The sequence below is a fragment of the Furipterus horrens genome, unplaced genomic scaffold (genome assembly GCF_987537825.1).
Source record: "Furipterus horrens unplaced genomic scaffold, mFurHor1.1.pri manual_scaffold_6, whole genome shotgun sequence".
NCBI lineage: Eukaryota > Metazoa > Chordata > Mammalia > Chiroptera > Furipteridae > Furipterus > Furipterus horrens.
The window spans coordinates 124,883,054-124,902,567 of NW_028327176.1; the positions used below are offsets into that span (position 1 = coordinate 124,883,054).

At 36.9% G+C, this 19,514-nt stretch overlaps 1 pseudogene; it reads right to left on the reverse strand.

The window, feature by feature from the left end:
• Positions 1-5,586: 5,586 nt before the first annotated feature.
• On the reverse strand, positions 5,587-5,816 carry LOC150007361 (short transmembrane mitochondrial protein 1 pseudogene; annotated as a pseudogene).
• Positions 5,817-19,514: the final 13,698 nt, after the last annotated feature.

The window sequence follows — 19,514 nt, forward strand, 5'->3', positions numbered from 1 at the left end:
AGGATCTCTCCTCCATTGAGAAGGGCTTAGGATCTGGATCAAGCCTAAGTCTGTAGGAAGAGGTCGTCTTCACTTTCAACATTGAGGGAAAGCTTCACAGATACAAATCCAGAAAGTGATGCCTACAGATCTAACAGTGGGATTCAAACCAATTTAACGAAAATTCCTACAGAGATTTGCAGTCTACTTCCTGCTGACTGTTAGGAAAAAAAGTGTTATTCTTTTTCATATTATGCAACATTTTTTACTTTCTGACCTTGCATTTCTCTGACATTTCACACACTAATTGAAAATGAGCCAGATGCTGTGCATCCAAGAGGAGAAGAATGAAGTAACTTATCATCAAATTGCAGAATTTCGATCTGGAAAGGTTCACCTAGATTAGTGGTGCTTCTTAAAATGAGTTCTCAGTATCCTGAGTGAAGTGACTCAGGGGTTAACACAGCAGAAGTGCAGCGGGAGAGCCTGGAATCAAATGGATAGGGCTCCACATACAACCTCCTGTTTCCCCACTTCAGGTTAAGGGAGTCCACTTTGATCTGCTTTATATGTTGGGGTTTTTGAATACAATTCCACTTGCAAATAAGGATTCCAGTACTAAAAATAGTTGGAAAACTAGAGAAATAGTAACTTTTTCATTTTATAAATGGAGCCTAGAACTAGCATTGGTAATTAGTTCTGATCTTCAGTCCAGGAACATGGTCCCCTGTGTGTTGCCTCTTAAGAGGTAAGGGAAGGCATTTGCTCAAGACATACTTTCTAGGCCATGGTTGTGAACACATTGCAAGAGAAATGTTCTAGCAAAGTGAAAGGAAAGCAGAAAAATTTCAGCACCTTAATGGTGGAGTTTTCACCCTGAATATCAAAAGGACACAGAAAGGGCGTATTTTCTCTTCCATCCTCTCTTCCATTGGAAGCTTTCTATTGTATTATCAATTCAGTAACATAACTTGGAAACTGTACAAAGGTTCATATGTATATCATAATTAGAATGGTGAAAGGGCCCTTTAACACATTAGTTTCACAGACAATCCTCAGCATAATGTTATAGAGGGACTCAAAAGGTTGATTTTCTCATTACTGAGGCTTAGGACTCCTTATTTATGGCATTGCCACCGTGTGGTACTCAGCTGCACCATTAATGGGCAATCAATATCTGCCAAAAGGATACACCTTACTCAGGTGTAGTTAGTGGAATCCTGTGGTTCCCATCAACCATATTTCATGCCCTTGTTTTTCCTTTCTCTGTCTCGAACCTGGACTTTATAGTTATATTCTACCCTGCAGGGTAGTCTCACTTCAGAGTGTAACATGTCTCTAGGAATCTTGATTTTTGGCTCATCTATTTAGTCCAGCTAAGGTCTCTCTAATTTCAACCCCCCCCCCCCGCCATAAACTCAATCACTCCCACAAACCCACTTTCAATTAACATACAACTAAATGAGACAGTGTCTGCTTCTCTCCATTCCCAGTTCCAAGCAGATAGCTGTCCACAAGTTTCTCTTTAGTACAAATTCCTGTGCTGCTGAGAAGAAACCCTCTATATTTGTAGGATAAGTGAAAGGAATGAGTTTTGAATGAAAAGAACATAGGCAAAACATCTTACAAGTAGAAAAATGAAGTAGTCAATTTGGGCAATAAGTAAAACTCATTCATTGGTGAGTTTTGAGTGATCAGGACTGATAAAATGATCTCACTTCCTGTGCAGATACAGTCACAAAATCATTCCTAGGATGGAACTGCAGGTGGAAGCCAGAACACATAGTGATTATTCTCTTTAGTGCCAAATTACATTTGAGAAGCTTGCAGATCACTAATGTTTAACCACCATCTAGATTCTTCTCCCTTAATTCAATGCCACTTAACATGATTGCCTTCCGTCTTTATTTTATTTCTTTAAAAAAAAAAACACCTCACATTGCCAATTAGAATAATGTCAGCAAGAAGTATTCAATATAATATGCTTGGGTTGTTTTAACATTACAGCTTAACTAAATTGACCTTGGTCATCAGACCGGTCGAATAGAGACATATTACAGTACTCTGATTTAACAAAGGAGTGAACTAAAACATAAAAGTTAGGCATGTACCATCTAACTATCTCTCTGTAGTTAAATGTAATTGCAGTTTTTCAGCAAAGGATTTGTGGAGAAGTAAAATAAAAAAAAAGTCTTGGGACCTGGCTGCTGTGGCTCAGTGGATTGAGTGTCGGCCTGTGAGCCAAATGTCACTGGTTCGATTCCCAGTCAGGGCACATGACTAGGTTGCACGTCAGGTCCCCGGTTGGGGGCGCAAGTGAGAGGCAACCACACAGTGATGTTTCTATCCCTCTCTCGTTTCCTCCCTCTCTAATAAATAAATAAATAAATAAATATTTTAAAAAAAAAAAAAGTCTTGGGAAAGTAGCACTAAATGGATGGAAAATATGAAGTCAATTAAGTATCTCAATGTTAAAAAAAATCTGTTTCTTATAAAGAATTGGAAATAAGTGGAACTTCAAAATTATTTACATTTCTTCAGCAGTTTTCTCACTGCCAGTAGAAGAATATGTATGAAGAAGTATCTTTTGTCACATGAGCCATGTATCAATAATATAGAACTATAAGAGGGTCTAAAGAGGTCATTCAGACAAGTCTTCTGTTTCCAATTGGATGACTACCCCAAATGCTTAATGTCAGTGATTCCTGTCTACTTTTGCTAGCTCTTTATGTAAAAACATGTAAACACCAAACAAAAATAACAAAATTTGGTTTCCTTCTGGATTCTTAAAATTTCTAAACTTTAGTCCAATTATTACATATTTCAGACAGTTTTAGGTCTCTTGTTTTATTTCATGTGATATCAAACTAAGTAAAAGATCTGGCTATCAACAATTTACTAAAATTTTCCCCAAAATATTAATTTAGCTTTACATATATGAAAAATGGATTAATTTGAAGGGAGATCAGTTAGAATTGAAAGCACTGAAAAAGGAAAATTATAGGGGAAAAATCTTAGTGGGGCTCATTCAGCTGCCATCCAGAGGAAAAGGGATAATAATCGCCAGTACTCAGGTCACATGGCTCATCTCATGTCTATTTTGAGGTCTGTGTATAAGGCTGACTTAGCTTGCAGACTTTAAACTTGAAATTCAATTGACCTCTGATTCAATGAGTATCAAGAAAATTTCTGTTATCATTTGGATTTCCACAAAGCTCTGCCTACAAAGGGAAAATAAACTACTCTGGACAGATCATAAAACACTTGGTCAGAGTCCTTTCTAGAAACTTATTCTGGGAGAGAGCAGCCTCTAAAGTTTCTTTTTGTTTGAGGTTGCTGTGGCTTGCATATGGGAAACTGGTGAAACCAATTCTGCTGCCTAACTACAACTGGTGATCTTAAGGATCCACACCTGGGCCAGAACCAGGGAGCCAAATACTAAACTGCACCCCAGACATTCAGTGTCTTTCAGAGAGTGTGGCTCTAAGATGCCCGTAGGGTGGGTAAGCTTCCAGAATTGTTGGTGAATCCTATAAATGAGCCATACTCAGTTCCAGCAATTTTTGAAGCCAGATGTGCTTTTCAGTCTTAGAAGTGCTGAGTTTTCCCAGTGATTGAGATTCTCCATCAATAAAGCCACCAGATGGAATCTGCAAAGGTAAGTGTACAGATTAATTTCTGATACATGTTGTATGTCTGCAAGAGAATTAGATTTGGTACATTGTTTTTCATACTTACAATTTTATACTTTTTAAAAAATCTCCCTTATTATGGGCAGTGGAGGGAGTGTTTGCTAAGGGAATATTTACCATTAATAAAGGTGAATTGGTTGGGAATTTCTAAATGGAAACCTATAGTTTGACTGAAATACATGTTTTCTGTTTGGACATATGGCCACAGTTGGATGATTTTTCCCATTTCCCTAGCTTTTACTTATTTTTGTTTATATCCTTGTGGAGTTAACTATCTTCAGGGAATATTTGTGTGTTCAATGGAGAACAAGATAGATTAAATTAAAGTAAAAATTACCCAACACAGTTCTGTGTGAAATAGAACCTGATAGTGCAGGATGCTTGTTTCTGAAACAAATCTGGAACAAATAAACTGGCTATTTAGAGCCAGTATATTATAGTTTTTTTTTCCTTTCGTCTTACTCTACTGGGGGTTGACGTGGATGAAGAGGAAGGGAGGAAGCTACTAAAGAAAAAAAAGACAACATGCACATATTAATCAGAGTATGATATATTCACATATCTTCAATATTGATGTGTCAGAAATGACTGATGAATTCACATATGTATCAAATGCCTTTTGGCATCTAATAATTATGTGATCTTAATTTGTTAAGTTTGTTGATGCAAGGGATATGATGATAGATGTCTTGCTATCAAACCACATTTATAATGAGGAATATATCCTACTTATTTGTATTGTATTCTTTGAAACTCTTGTCACTTGAGTCTTGTGGATGCTGTGGTGTGCTGTTCAGATGCCACCACCACCAGCAGGAGCCACTTGTCTCCTCAGCTGTTTGGAATGTTGGGAATGCTGATGGCTCCAAGCTGCGTTCCTCTCAGTGCACAGTCTGCCTCCCAAGACAGGTTCAGAATTCTCTGTTTTAGGCTGAACCCACTGTTGGAACAGCATTGCAGTTCAACTTCTTTCTCTACCCCAATCTCGGCCTCTCCCTTCCTTAAAAGTGTTGTTCCTGAGAGCACTCTCTTGAAAACTTTTGACGTGCATATTTCTATTCAGAGTTTATCTTGGGGACCTGAACTAAGGAAGACAGAAGCAAGATGTCTTTTATTTGCTGATATTTTAGTTAAAATACTTGTATCTGAATTTTTATGTGAGATGGGTCTGGCATTTTTTTTTTTTTAAATCAAGCTTTGGAATTAAAATTAATCTGGCTTCATAAAATGAATTGGGAGGGTTTTTTCTCTCTTTTTCTCATGGCCTGGAAATGTTTAAACAACATTGGAATCATCTGTTACTTAAACATTGAACTTATCTGGTCTTTGTGTCTTTTTTCACTATAGATTCTGAATCATCACTCTGACATCTTCTATAGTGATTGGCAATTTATGTAATTCATGTTTTGTTAGAAAATCATTCACTTCTGTGTTTTCAAATTTGTAACCATAGAAGTGTAAGCAATAATCTTTTATAATTCTTTTAATCACATCGGTATCTGTGGTTTGTCTCCTTTTCATTTTTTTTTTTCACCAGAAACTGGCTTCTAGATTTTAATTTTAATGACCTTAAACAACATAATTTATTATCAAATGTTTAAACACCCATTATAATTGCTAAACTGTGAAATCGGCATTATTTATGTCTGATTAACTATATAAAACTCGTCGATTTTTCTTACGAGAAAGGCAGTAGAAATCCCAAAGAATAAGGGAGAGACCACTAATTAAAGGTCACGTTTACTAATCTAGCACCATAATTCCAGTCTCAGGGCCTCCCAAGTAACTGGAAGCAGGAAGGGAAGAGGTGAGGATGTTGAAAAGTCAGGATAGTTCTTAACTCGTGGCCCCATGTGCGCTCGAAGGCAACGCAGGGTGGAACGAGGCTGAGACAGGAGAGGAAGATGCAAGCTTTTGGTTTAGACGGAACAGGAGGCGGCCCTGGAGGAGAGCAGAGGCAGGATTTCCTGGGGGCAGGGCTGCAGCGCGCCTCACCAACTAGGGGGTTTCTTCCTGACATCCAAGTCCTTTTTAATTTCTTCAAGTTTTTTAGCCAGATTTGGTATGTCATAATTCTGAGCCAGATACATTCCAACCAGGTTGCCAAAAGTAAATTCAAGCAGGAATTGGAGCATGATGTCAGCGAAGAAGGAGCGAAGGGTGGTAGCAGCTAGGTGGGCCGTTCCTGTCCTGCCTCCCCTGGTACCAGGGGCGGAACCCGCCTCCTTTTCATTTTTAATCCTGTACATTTTCCAAGTGCCTTCTCGTGTTAGTGTTTGCCATGTGCTCTCTTTCTTTAATCAAGTTCACAGAGATTATCTGCTTTAAAACTTTTTTTTAACTTTTGAATTTATTTGTCGTTTCTGCTTTTCTTGGCTTGTTTTGTGTTCTAGTTTATTGATTCAGCTGTTAGTTTAAATAATCCTTCTTAGATTTTCGGGTAATGAGTACTAAGTTTTCTTTGTTTCCTCTTTTTTTTCTTTAATACTAAAGACCTTTATGACAAGTTCACCCTGAGTATAGCTTTTGCTGTTCCATGTCATTGCTTTCTCTATAGTGTATAATGTCACTTTTGTATAGTATCGCTTTTTTATTTCTTTAAGTATATTTTATTTATTATGTTGTTAGAGTTGTTCCAATTTTTCCCCTTTGCCCTCTTCCACCCTGTACCCACCTTCCCTCCTGCAATCCCTCCCACCTTAGTTCATGTCCATGGGTCGTTCATTTAAATTCTTTGACTTCACCCTTTCCTGTGCTATTCTTGACATCACCCTGTCTATTTTGTTCCTACCAATTATGCTTCTTAATCCTTGTACCTCTTCCCCCATTCTTCCCTTCCCCCTTCCAGCTGATAGCCCTCCAAATGATCTCCATACCTATGATTCTGTTTCTCTTCTTGTTGTTTGCTTAGCTTGTTTTTGTTTTTTAGATTCAGTTGTTGATAGTTGTGAGTTTGTTGTCATGTTAATGTTCATAGTGTTGATCTTCTTCTCTTTCATATATAAGTTCCTTTAATATGTCCTGTAATAATGGCTTGGTGATGATGAACTCCTTTAACTTTACCTTGTCTGGGAAGCACTTTATCTGCCCTTCCACTCTAAATGATAGCTTTGCTGGTAGAGTAACCTAGGTTGTAGGTCCATGCTTTTCATCACTTTCAAATACTTCTTACCAGCCCCTTCTTGTCTGCAAAGTTACTTTTGAGAAATCAGCTGACAGTCTTATGGGAACTCCTTTGTAGGTAACTCTCTGCTTTTCTCTTGCTGCTTTTTTTTCTCTTTTTGATTTATTTATTGTTTTTTTATTATAGTTGTCCCGCTTTTTCCCCCAGTGCTCCCCCCCACCCAGCCCACCGCTCCCCCAGTCAGTCCCCACCCTGTTGTCCATGTCCATGGGTTATTTATACTAGTTCCTTGACTAGATCCTTCCCCAATCCCCCTTCTCCCTCCCCCCCCAACCCCCCAGTAACTGTTAGTCTTCTCTTTGTTTATATACCTCTGGGTTAATTTTGCTCTTTTTGTTTGTGTTGTTCATTAGTTTCCTGTATTAGGCGATATCATATGTGTTTGTTTTGTGTTGCCTGGCTTATCTCGCTAAGCATAATTCTCTCTAGTTCCATCCATGTTGTGCAAATAGCAGGAGTTCCTTCTTTCTTTCCGCTGCATAGTATTCCATTGTGTAAAGGCACCAAAGTTTCTTGCTTCTTTTAAGATTCTCTCTTTATCTTTAACCTTTGGCATTTTAATTATGATGTGTCTTGGTGTGGTCCTCTTTGGGTCCAACTTGTTTGGGATTCTGTATGCTTCCTGGACTTGTATGTCTATTTACTTCACAAAATTACAGAAGTTTTCTTTCATTATTTTTTCAAATAAATTTTCAGTTTCTTGTTCTTCCTCTTCTCTGGCACCCCTATAATTCAGATGTTGGTACATTTAAAGTTGTCTCAGAAGTTTCTAAGCCTCTCCTTGTTTGCTTGTTTTTTGGCATTCCTGTTTCTTCTTTCTGTCTGGTTAAATGTTTATTTCTTCCTCTTTTTCCAAATCCTTATTTTGAATTCCTGCTTCCTTCCCTTCACTGTTGGTTCTCTGTATATTTTTCTTTATTCAACTTCATGTAAACTTCATTTCTTCCTTTATTTTTTTTGTAGTGCTCTATGAGTTTTCTGAGCATCCTTATCACCCATGTTTTGAACTCCTCATCTGATAAGTTGGCTGTCTCTGTTTTGCATAGTTCTTTTTCTGGAGTTTTCATCTGTTATTTCATTTGGGCCATATTTCTTTGTCTCCTCAATTTGGTAGCCTCACTGTGTTTGTTTCTTTGTATTAGGTAGACCTGTGCAGTATGGCCTGGGGATGGAATTGCTCGCTTACAGGGTATCCCTCCCAGTTTTTATCCACCACACGTGAATGTGGGGCCATCTGTTTTGCTGCTACCACATCTTGTCTGAGCCACACTGCCTTTTTGCCCTGTCTCCATGGCTCCATCCTCCTACCCATCTGGATGAATGTGGCTTCTTTAAATCTTGGTTGTTAGACTTCATACAGCTTGATTTTTCTGATGGTTCTAGTTGTTATTTGTTTTTCAGATCTGGTGGTAATTCTTCCTATGGCTGTGTGAGGAGGCAAAGTGTGTCTACCTATGTCTCTGTCTTGACCGGAAGTATTTTTTTACTTATGTGGATTACCTTTCCAAAAATTAAAACTTTATAATTTATATTTAAGTTTGTTGGGGTATGATCAAGAAAGGTAACTTGAAAAAATATTTTTTTCTTTATTTTTTTAAAATTTCAATTTGTTAAGCTTTTTTTTTTTTCTGAAATAAATTTTATTTATTTTTAGAGAGAGGGGAAGGGAAGGAGAGAGGGAGAAACATCAATGTGAGAGAGAAACATTGATCAGTTGCCTCTCATATGCACCCTGATGGGGACCAAACCTGCAACCCAGGCATGTGCCCTGACCAGGAATTGAACCAGCAAACTTCTGCTTTGTAGGATGATGCCCAACCAACTGAGCCACACCTGTCAGGACAAGTTTTTGTTTTTAGCCAAGTACATAATTAATTTTGTACATGTTTCATGAAGTTATAGGTATTCTTAAGTGCTTTTAACTTTTTAACTTATTTAAGAGGCTTTAAAAATTTTAACACATGAAACACTGTCAGCCTCAGCCCACTTTTACTGGGAATGTTTACAATATAGGGATTCTCAAATATGCTAAACTTTGAAAGGATTGTTTCTGAGAAGAAAACAAAATGTCCTTGCATTTTGTAATTATGGCATTGCTTCTGTGGAAAATAGTTGGTATCCATTTTAAATAAAACCTTCTGACCTTCCATTACCAAGCCAGGAAATAGACAATAGTAAATTAGAAATAAATTAGTGTATCTAAAGAGGAAAGTTCATTTTCAGAGAAAGCAGCCTAATGATCTTAATGAGTGTTTAATGTACATCAGAATCACCTGGAGGCTTCATTGCAACACAAACTTCTGGCTCCTACACTTACAAAAATACTTTTTGTACTTTTACTGAAATCTGTATTTCTAAGATGTTCTGAGGTGATGCTCAGGATTCTGAGAAGCACACTAAATTAGATACAATTTGATTTTGCTTATTTCCTAGAAACTACCAAAGTTTAGAAATAAATGTTCTCAATTTTAATTTGATATGAGTCAAATTAACCTACTGAAGTCATGGTGGTTCAGTATTATTCCTACTTTTATCTAGACTTTTATGAGCCAATAACAAACATTATAAAATATCATTAGTGCATAACTGAGAGTCAAATGATTAATAATATTTTTCTCATTTGATAGAGAGCAGGATATGTTTCCAAGAAAACTTGATAAAATTGATAAAATACAAAATTATTTTTAAATCACAAAGATCTGCCTTTGAATATGGCCCTGCCACTTAGTAAATGTTTACTGTCAAGTGAGTTGCTTTACTTGTGCTAACTTTGCTTTTCTAACTTGCAAAATACCTACCCTTCGACCTGATCATGAGGTTCTAATTTGATAATATCGAGAGTAATAAGTAATAGATACAACTTTAATAGTAACCTCCTTCCCTCCAACCCTCACCAGGATACAGGACCATTCACTCTGTAGTAAAGTAGTATAATTTATTACTTGAACAAGTTTTCTCTGCAGAGCTCCCATTTAATGGATGATACACTGTTTGCCATGTCAGTAGTTTTGGGTGAAATCCAGGTAATATATTTATCCAAATGAATATTGTCTTGGTGCCAACTATGGACCGAGTATATAAGTCTTTTTAATTCTAAGTTTTCTGTTTTACTCTCTGCCTTAGTGGTCCCAAATCCAGTGTTACCAGGTTGAGCAGGGGATGTATATGAGGCAAGCTTGGAGAAATCTAAATGCATAGACTATGAGCAGCAGAGGAGGCTAGTGCCACTCAGCTCCTGTGGATTTGAGATGAAGCTCTTGTAAATTTTCAAGAAAATTACAAGTCTAAATTTTTATGTGGAATCTCCTGTTTTTTTAAATGTTAGTTCATTAAAAAAAAGAAAAGAAAAGAAAACTGTTCAAGTTGAATAAGACATGTCTGTGGCCACCAGCTTGCCAATTCAGCTCCCTATGCTACTTACTTGGACAGAGATTCTCTCTTTGCTGCAGCAGATGCCTCTTGAGAAATCCAGGGACTATAGGTGTGCTTAAGATCAGCATATTCACTTATTCATGTAGATCTGTGTGCTCAGGACCCGTGCTCACTCAACTCAGACACTAAGATTTTAACTTAGTGTGGTTATCATAAACTAAATACAAGGAAGATACTTCAATACTACAAGGTTCTACAGGGTACCTGGAGCTAATTTAGTGGGATTTTCCCGACTCATTCTGGGGAAGAAGATGATATAATATATATTTCTGTTTATTTTGTGTGAAGCCAAATACTCAAATGCTGAGTGAATTAAAAAGAAGTCAAAATCAGCAATTCAATTATTTTTCTTATTAGAATATCCAGGAGTGAGCTTGTTAAGATGGATCTGCTTTGTTGTAGCTTGCTCTGCTGGCAATGTCTAAATGAATTAAATGAGTTAGAGTCAAAAAAATCTCGCAGACAGCTTTAATACCCTGTCAGAAAGAATAGCTAACTGAGCCGAACATCAGTAATTTTTTTTTCTTGGCTTATCTGTGTTCTTAGCTGCATATTTGTGGATTTACATCTTAATCTTAAAATTACACTCCTAATATATTCTTAAGACTGGGAATTTGGGCTTCCAGTCTTCTAAGTTAGTGATTTGCTAGTTCTTAACATAAAAATGCCATCTCTCCCCCAAAACTTGTAAGAGGCAATTTTGTTATCACTCAATTTTACCAGAACCCTGCCACAACCAGCAAATTCCCAGAATTTCATTTTAAGATTTTTCATTTCTGGTATACACAATAGAAAAGTATATATAATATGTCCCAGCATGATTCTCTGAGTCACATGTGGGGGGAATGTGGTTCTGTTGTGTGTCATGTAAAATTCTCTAAAATATCCTATGGCTGAGAAACTTATGTCAGAAAGCAGTCCAGAAAGGAGGTCATCCTTTTCTCTGCTGGGAAGGCCTTTGAGCTCTTGGGAATTTATTTTGCTACTATTCTCGTGAGTTCCTCTTTTGAGAACTGACTAGTGGATTAAGCTCCACTACTCAGGAAGTGGAGCTTTTTTCTGTTACAAAAAAAGATCCTCTTCTATCAGGATGGGTCTTTCCAAAATTAAAAGAAAATGTGGTCAGAAAGTGTCAGATGTTAAGAGGGTTGAAGACTGTTATGTTAAAGAAGTAGCAATAGCTGACTCAAGAATCTATGAAGACCTATATTGCTACAAAGAAAAGCAGAAATAGTGTCTCATTTTAAAGATACCTTTGCTCTTCAAATATAGCAAGTTGGGCATCATGAGCTCTGACACTGGTGGCTTATGAATTACACACATAAAATACAATTCCACATAGAGCAATAGCCATATGTAAATATAAAGGTTCAGACACTTAAGTTTCTGGGAAGTGTCATAGCCCTATAAATAGAGATCATTTATTGACTTCTCATGAGATTCATTAAGGTACCTATAACAGGTTTCCAGTTACTTGTCAAGGTTTTTTTCTCCACATGAGTGCTCAGCTCTCACTGAGTATTTTCTGGGTTGGTACAGTTCCTTAGTACCAGAGTTAGACTTCTATATTTTTGGTAAGCGTGTTCCTTTTTTCTACAAACAGGGATCTCCAGTCTTCCTTCATTGCAATTAAGTAGAACAGATTTAATCCTTGACCTACTTGTATCTGATTTTATTTTGACCATAAAATGTATAAAGAAAACCCACGAACCTACTAACCACCTTGAGAAATTCAGCATTATCGATTATAGTCCTTATAGCCCTCCCTTATTCTGTTCTTTTCTTCCCCAGAAGCAACCCGTGTTCTAAGGGGGAGAGAGGGAGAAAGAAAGGGAGAGAAAAATTGTTGTGCAAGAGCAACACTGATCAGTTGCCTCTGGCATGCCCTACAACTGGGGACCTGGCCTGCAACCCAGGCATGTGCCCTGACTGGGGATCAAACTGGCAACCGCAGGTGGATGCTCAGCCCACTGAGCAACACCAGCCAGGGCTGTTCTAGTTTTTAAATACACTAGTATATATAGTCCCTCTAAACATATAGTAGTTTATGTAAGTGATGTAAAAAAATCCTCCTAAGAAAAGCTTTTACATCTTTACATCATTAAATATCATCATTTCTTCCTCAAAAGTAAAGAGAACCTTCCCTGTAGGTTTAAAAATCCTTGGTGGGGATTTTCAAGGTGGATATAACCAGCAATGTCAGCTCTTGACCAGTTAGATACACATATGTACAAGTAGAAATATACAGGATATTTGTTACAGCACTGTTGTAGTAACAAAACTAATACTTAAGGTTAAATAAACTATAGTCCACACTATACAGTAATTAAAAGGAATGAACTAGATCTATTTACTGATCATAGGTAAAGCTATAAGACATTATTAAATAAAACAACTACAGAACAAATTTTTGATTATGATACCATTTATGTTTTAAAACTATATTTCTATGTCATTTTATGTAGCTTTATACATTTATAGAAAATGTTTTGCAAGCAAACATTGAAAGCTGATAACAGTGATTATCTTTAGGATAAGAGTGGGAGGTCAGGGAGGATTTGGTATTGCCGATATTGAATTTTTACAAGAAATGTATACGCTAATTGAGTAATTAAAGTCTAAATAGAATTTAAAGTATATATAAAATATACATAAAAAGGTCAGTGTAACATTTTCAGAGAGGGATAATAACACTGTTACCTGAAATAAGAGATTAAAACTATCCCAGCAAAGGATTAATTTAAATGGCCTCAAAGAGAATAAATAAACTGGGGAATGAACCCAATGTCTACGTGAATACCTAACCCAAACCCCTTAAATTTACAGAATGTGTGTAGGTATAGTCATATCAACACTAGCAAGCAAGAAAAGTCACCATCAACAGACCAGAAATTGTGAGATGCACCCAGAAGAAAGAAATCGATGTGTTTGGATGGCTAAGAGTTAAGGAAACCCAAATGTGTACATGAGAAAAACACTGAGAAGATAAGACAGGATCCACTGAAACTCTAACAGAATAAACAAATACCAAGAACTGGACAGAGCACTAAGCCAATAAAGAGGATAATAATTTGGTTAGAACAACAGCCCTAACAACTGAATTAGAAAAGCAGTGTTAACCTGGGGCTAATATCCTCAAGGAAAGTGATATAGCATGTGGGAGAGAGTTCCTGGGGAGGGTGCGGAGGTCTGAGACAGAAATGCAGCCAAACTAAAGGAATAAGGCAGCCCTGTCCAGGAAGAAGAAAACACTAAAGAATGTCACTGCCAGAGAAAGACCCTTCTTTTAGCAAGTGGGAGCTCCAGCTTGCCTGCCTGCTCCATGTCCAGGCACCAGTGGACTGGCTCTTCCCAATTATATGAGCCCTGCAATCAACTCTGCCATTCAAGGAGAGAAAACCACATCAGCTACTAGATAATCAACTGAGTTTCTCTTTCAAAGACATAAATGGATAACAAAACATCTTCAGATAATTGAGGAAAAGCAACTAAATGAAAAGGAGAACCAATAGAAACAAACAAGTGAATATACAAACTGACTCCAGAAAAAGCAGAGAAAATTAAAGGACACAGAACTTAAAAATAATAATTCTAAGTGATATTTTCATGGGGAGGGTTCAAAGAAAAATCAATAAAGGTTTGTTAGAAAAAAAAAAAGAACAATTAGAGAACATGAAAGAAGTTTAGAAGTTAAAAATATAATTACTGTTGAGGATGTTCACCAATATCTAGGTGGCAAATTGAGCCAGAGGAGACAACATGGAATCCAAGAGAGGAGTGAAGTGAGATCCCAGGAAAACAGCTATGCATCTTGCCAAAAGAGCATGAGCACAGAGCAGGTCAGGACGATAGACGGTTAGAAGGTAGATAGATCCTTGGGAGGAATGTCTTCAAAAAAATGGCAAAGGACTTGAGAAAAGATGGTATGATGGGAAAACTGGCTGGCTGACCTTCCAAACTACTGCACTTGAAGGTTCGTGGGGAAAAAGAAGTTGCTTAAATTTGCATAGAGGCCAAGGAGCATTTGGGGGAAAGTGGGAAGGAGACCCTGATTACTGAGGCACTCTAGTCTAAGGTCAGATGGCAGTAAGACTGCAGAGGACTAAGGAAATTTGGCAGAGAAAAGGCTGGGACTGGAGACTGGCACTCCACACCAGATCCTGGATTGTCATGGGAACCACTGTGTCACATCACACCTTGTATATAATGACCTAAGCATCTTAGATGAGGCAGTGTGGGCTTCCTCCATTTGTCCACAGTCAAACTCTATTGCTGTCACTAAAGGGTTGTGACCAAGAAACCCAGGCCTGTCATGGTGTGGCACAATTATAAACTGGAAGAGAGGCAAGAGGCTGTTTTTTCCTTCACCAGCTGGAGAAGCCACTCTCAGAAGAGCAGTAGGGTATAGGTGAGGGTCAGTCTAGGTGGTGTTGGATCTGAATTTATAAAATGTTGGGTTCCTTCTTAAATATTAAAATAATTCAAAATTCTGAATACAAGATTCCTAGAGCCTCTTCCCATATCCACAGAAATGGCTCCTGCAAGTTGAGGGTGACAGGACATGGGGTGCGGGGTGGGGGTGGGCAGGTGGCTGATGCTTCAACTTGTTTAGCTTCAGGTTAGGCAGGCCTCTGGGACTACTTCCCTCACTGTGCTGGGAGGCTGCCCTGAGTGGGAACTTCTGCTTTCTAGAATGACTCAGTGCAGCAGAAAAGGGGGCTTCTGGGAGATCAATGAGATGTTTTATTTTTCCCTCAGTGAAGGCTAGTAAGAAGAACAGATCCCTAGAACTCAGTAATGAGGGAAAATAGAAATTCATATAGTCATGAAGATGGGGATTGTGTTAGGCATATTATTTTGAATAACAGACATTTCCTGTGCTCTAAGCTGGTAAAGCAGGACTCACTTATTCATTATATTGCACATCTCAGTGTCTCTGAAGTTAATAATGTACTGTATAAGGAGCAGAAATCAGTTAAACTGTTATAATTGTAATCTGTCAATTAGCAAAAAAGTGTTTTCACCAAGTTATAAAAATACTACTCTTTGTAACATGTTAGGGCCCCTCCTATGATCCATCTGTTGCCTTTGTGCTGATGATGTGACATTTTCAACTGAGTGCAAGTCAGCCCCATCTACTATGCCCCTCTTTTCAAGACATTCTCTTCTTATTTTCCCATTTTCTAATTAGTATATCCAACAGCTAAAATTATAAAATTATGTTATCTTCCTAGCTTCATTTTCTGCTACCTCTTTGTCCTCCATATCCAGGAGTTATTAAGGCCCAAAGAATTTATATCCTAATGTCTTTTCTACTTGTTGCCTCCTTGTATCTCAGTGCTAGATTCTAGAATACTGCAATGGCTTCAAGTTCTTCAGCTGTGTCTTTCTGATCATTTCTGTCTAATGCTGCCAGAGAGAGCCTTTCTAAAGCACAGATGGGATCATGTCATTGTTAGCACCAAAACTTTTCAGGTTCCAACCTACTTTTTGGTATCATCTCCCACCTCTTCTGGCCTCACACTTCAGCCACGTGGGACTTTTGCTGTTTCCTGGCTGTGACATTCACTCTCATGCCTTCTTACTGTTTCCTCAGAGGATGAACTTCCCAAGTTCCAAATTAAATTTTAACTCTTACATGATGATTTTTCTAATCCTCCTAATATGAATTAATTATTTCTACTTTTATGACCACTTAGCTGTTTTAAAAGCATTTCTACCTCCTCAATTTAAGCACTTCTGTCCTTCTAATGTCTATAATATTGTGCTGTATACACATGTGTCTCCACCATTAGGCTGTGAGTAGGACTGTCTTATTCAGCATTATCCTCATTCCCTAACATGGAATCTGGCCTATCAGAGGCCCATGGGAATATAGCACTACTGTTGGCAGAGTTTGCCTTTTATTTAATATGTCCTCAAAGCCCATGGGAAAAAAATCTGAGTTGTAAATGGAATTCCAAGGCCACTTCTTTTCTTTCTACTTCTTGTATATGTTCTACATGCATAAACCATTAATCATGTCTTAATGCATTGCTTCCCTTCCTGGTACTCAACTCTATTTTGTTTTTACTCCTTTTCCAGAGGTCTTAACTTCTCATTCTAATAATATTTAGTTCCTAGGATTCTTCTCAAATTTTGTTTTTAATAAGAAAAAAACCTGGTTTTGGATAATAGCTTCCCTTTCATTATGTTTCATTTTGAATGGCCTCTATATTCCAGAGAAGCATTGGCAATTCAAATCCAGTGAAAATAAGAAATGATTTTTGATATAGCATAGAATCTGCTTACAAATGACTTAAAGAACTAAATAAGAAGTGAGCTATTTTCTAAGTTGTAAGTGATTTTTAAATTGCTCTTGAAAAATAGAAGAGTCTTGGCCATGAAACCAGATGACTTTGAAGGGATAATGGGTGAAGAATTTTTGTCATGTGGAGCAGCTATCATATGAGATTATAATTCAGCCATAGTTACCAGTGGTTGAAGGATATCTGTGTAATGAAATGTGGGTTGATAGCTTGAGTTCACTTCCAACAGAGAAACATCAGAATTTAAACAGGCCCCAAAAGGCCATAAAAAGCTCTGGTTTCTAAAGGGAAAACTATTGAATGGGGAAAACTGACTTTGTCCTGGGTTACCAACAGAATCGTTTTCTTTCCTTTTTTAAAATTAAATTTGTTGTGTGACATTGGTTCATTGGGTCATACAGCTGAAGGCTGGTTTAATTCCTCTTTCCTTCATAATGTAGCCATTGAATGTGGAGCTTATACAGTGCTGATCAGGACTTGAGTAAGCAATCAGAAAGGAACAGAGGAAATAAGATGTTCTGACCTAATACATAAATAAGTAAACATTTAAGAAACTGTTTTGTTTAGATGTTGTCATTATATGCAATTTTAATGATCAAAGGAATACTTCCTTAATTTTTTTGTCATAGGACTATATTGGTGGTATATAAATAACAAAGTGAAAGCATTGAAAAATCTTTCCTTCTCTTAATTGCTTTAGAAATAATAAAAATTCAGGGAATTGGGAACATTTTAATTTCACTCACGCAATCCAGTTTTAATTTTAATTAAACCAAAAAATATTTTAAAAAGCCTATTAAATGCAAAGTACTATATGTGATGCTGACAAGAATGCAAAGCTATTACAGGGCTTTTGTGAGAGAAAAAGGGAAAATGAGAAAAATTTATGTAGGGGCTGTTTGTGAACTATATAAGAATATTTAAATATCATTCATAATTATTATTAGCATTATTATTAAACAACCATCCTGTGTACCAGAACTCATAGTCTAATAGGGAATATAGATTTCTAAAAATTAATATTAAGAAAGCTAGAATGAGTTTATGACCACATTTTATAGAAATTACGAGGGAAAACAAAGTTAATTTAATTTTGAAAAATCTGGAAGGACTTCTTCAAAGAGGTAACATATAAACTACTTTTTAGAAATCACCATAAAGAAAAGATATGCTAATGCTCTTAGTGTTTCTTTTATTTCTTGTTTTCATATCATTTTGTCAATATTAGTGTTTAAATGTAGCCAATAAAGAGTCACAGATAATTATTTTCTAAGTTAATTCTTTTAAAGATTTTATCTGTTTTTAGAGAGAGGGGAAGGGAGGGAGAAAGAGAAATATCAATGTGTAGTTGGCTCTTTCATGCCCCCAACCAGGGACCTTGCCCACAACCCAGGCATATGCCCTGACTGGGAATCGAACCAGCAACCTTCCGGTTCATAGGCCGGCACTCAATCCACTGACCCACACCAGCCAGGGCTCTAAGTTACTTTTTATAACTCTGCCAAGTTGTTTATCTTTGAAATATTCCTTTCCAAACAAGAAAGCCAGAATTTTAAGAATGTGTACTTGTGTTCATTCTGAAAATATTTCTAGACAGATATACATATGTGTATGCACAGCTGAATGTGTGTCTCTATCTGTCTATCCATCTATTTATCTCTTTGCAAAGCTGATCTCTCCACTAGAGAAGTATTTCAACCTATATGGGACATTATTCTTAAATGCTAGGTTCTCCCTTTGGTCTATCAAAGGCTGAGAAGATAGAAGCATCTGCCTATGATAATAGTTAATGTTTATTAAGTGCTCATTATTTTTAATCACTCTCTAGTTTATCTAATTCATATTAATAGCTTATAAGGTAAGTATAGTAATTATCACTTCCTTTTTATAAAGTAATTTGGCTGGGATTTGAACCCAAGATAAATGGCTCTAGTGCCTATGTTCTCCATCAAAACGCTATATTTCCTCCCTGCAAGTGGTGATTATTCTTAGATTTCTATTTTTCCTAGTGCTTTAATAATTGTCTAGATGTTGCTTAGCTACTTTGGGAAACTCAGTTTTCTGTCTTGTTCATTACTATACTATTTCAAAACAAAATAGATGCTTTCTGTGAAAGTAAATTTTCATAAAGTAAATCAAGTTTTGGAGTATCATAAAATCAGTGGCGTTTTCCTAGGGGAAAATAATCTCTCAGGAACTAATGATATAAGAAATGTTAAGGGGTCTTCTTTAAGAAGAAGAGGCAAAAAGTAAAATATGAATAATAAATGGCCATAAAAAAGTAATGATAAAGTTTTACAAAGAAGGAGGTTAAGATGGTAGCTAGCCCAGGTTCATTTGGAACCAACACATCATTTTTTAGTTACTGTCTTGAGATGGTGGCATACTTTTTCTTTGAAGTAGCTGTAGACTTGAGAATGTCTCCTGTCTCCACTTGCCCCCTCATCATTCCTACTGGGTCCTGGTTAATATACCATAAATATCCAAACATCACTGTACCCCTGATTACCTCCAGTTTTACAGTTCTCAGAATTTTTGTGCCTCTTCTTGGCATTTCTCAGGCATCTGTAATGTCTAATTCAATTGGACTGTTACCACACCTGTCAGCTATAATTGCTACTACATTCATTCATGTAGCAGATTTTTATTGATAACTGTGGTGGATTGAATAATTGTGCTCAATTCTGTTCCACTATGTTCAGTATGTAGCTCCCATCATTGGAATTGTTTGAAAGCCCCAGATGCTAAAATTTAGCCATGCCTTCCATATTTCAGGGAGTACAAAAGAGAAAGAGAGGAAAGAAAGCAAAAGAGGATGGGAAACAAATCTTCACTGGATTTTGCTAGTATCACATTTATTAGAATTTATTATCATAACTGGTGCAAAAGAGTCTTAAAATTTTAATCTATAAATACAAT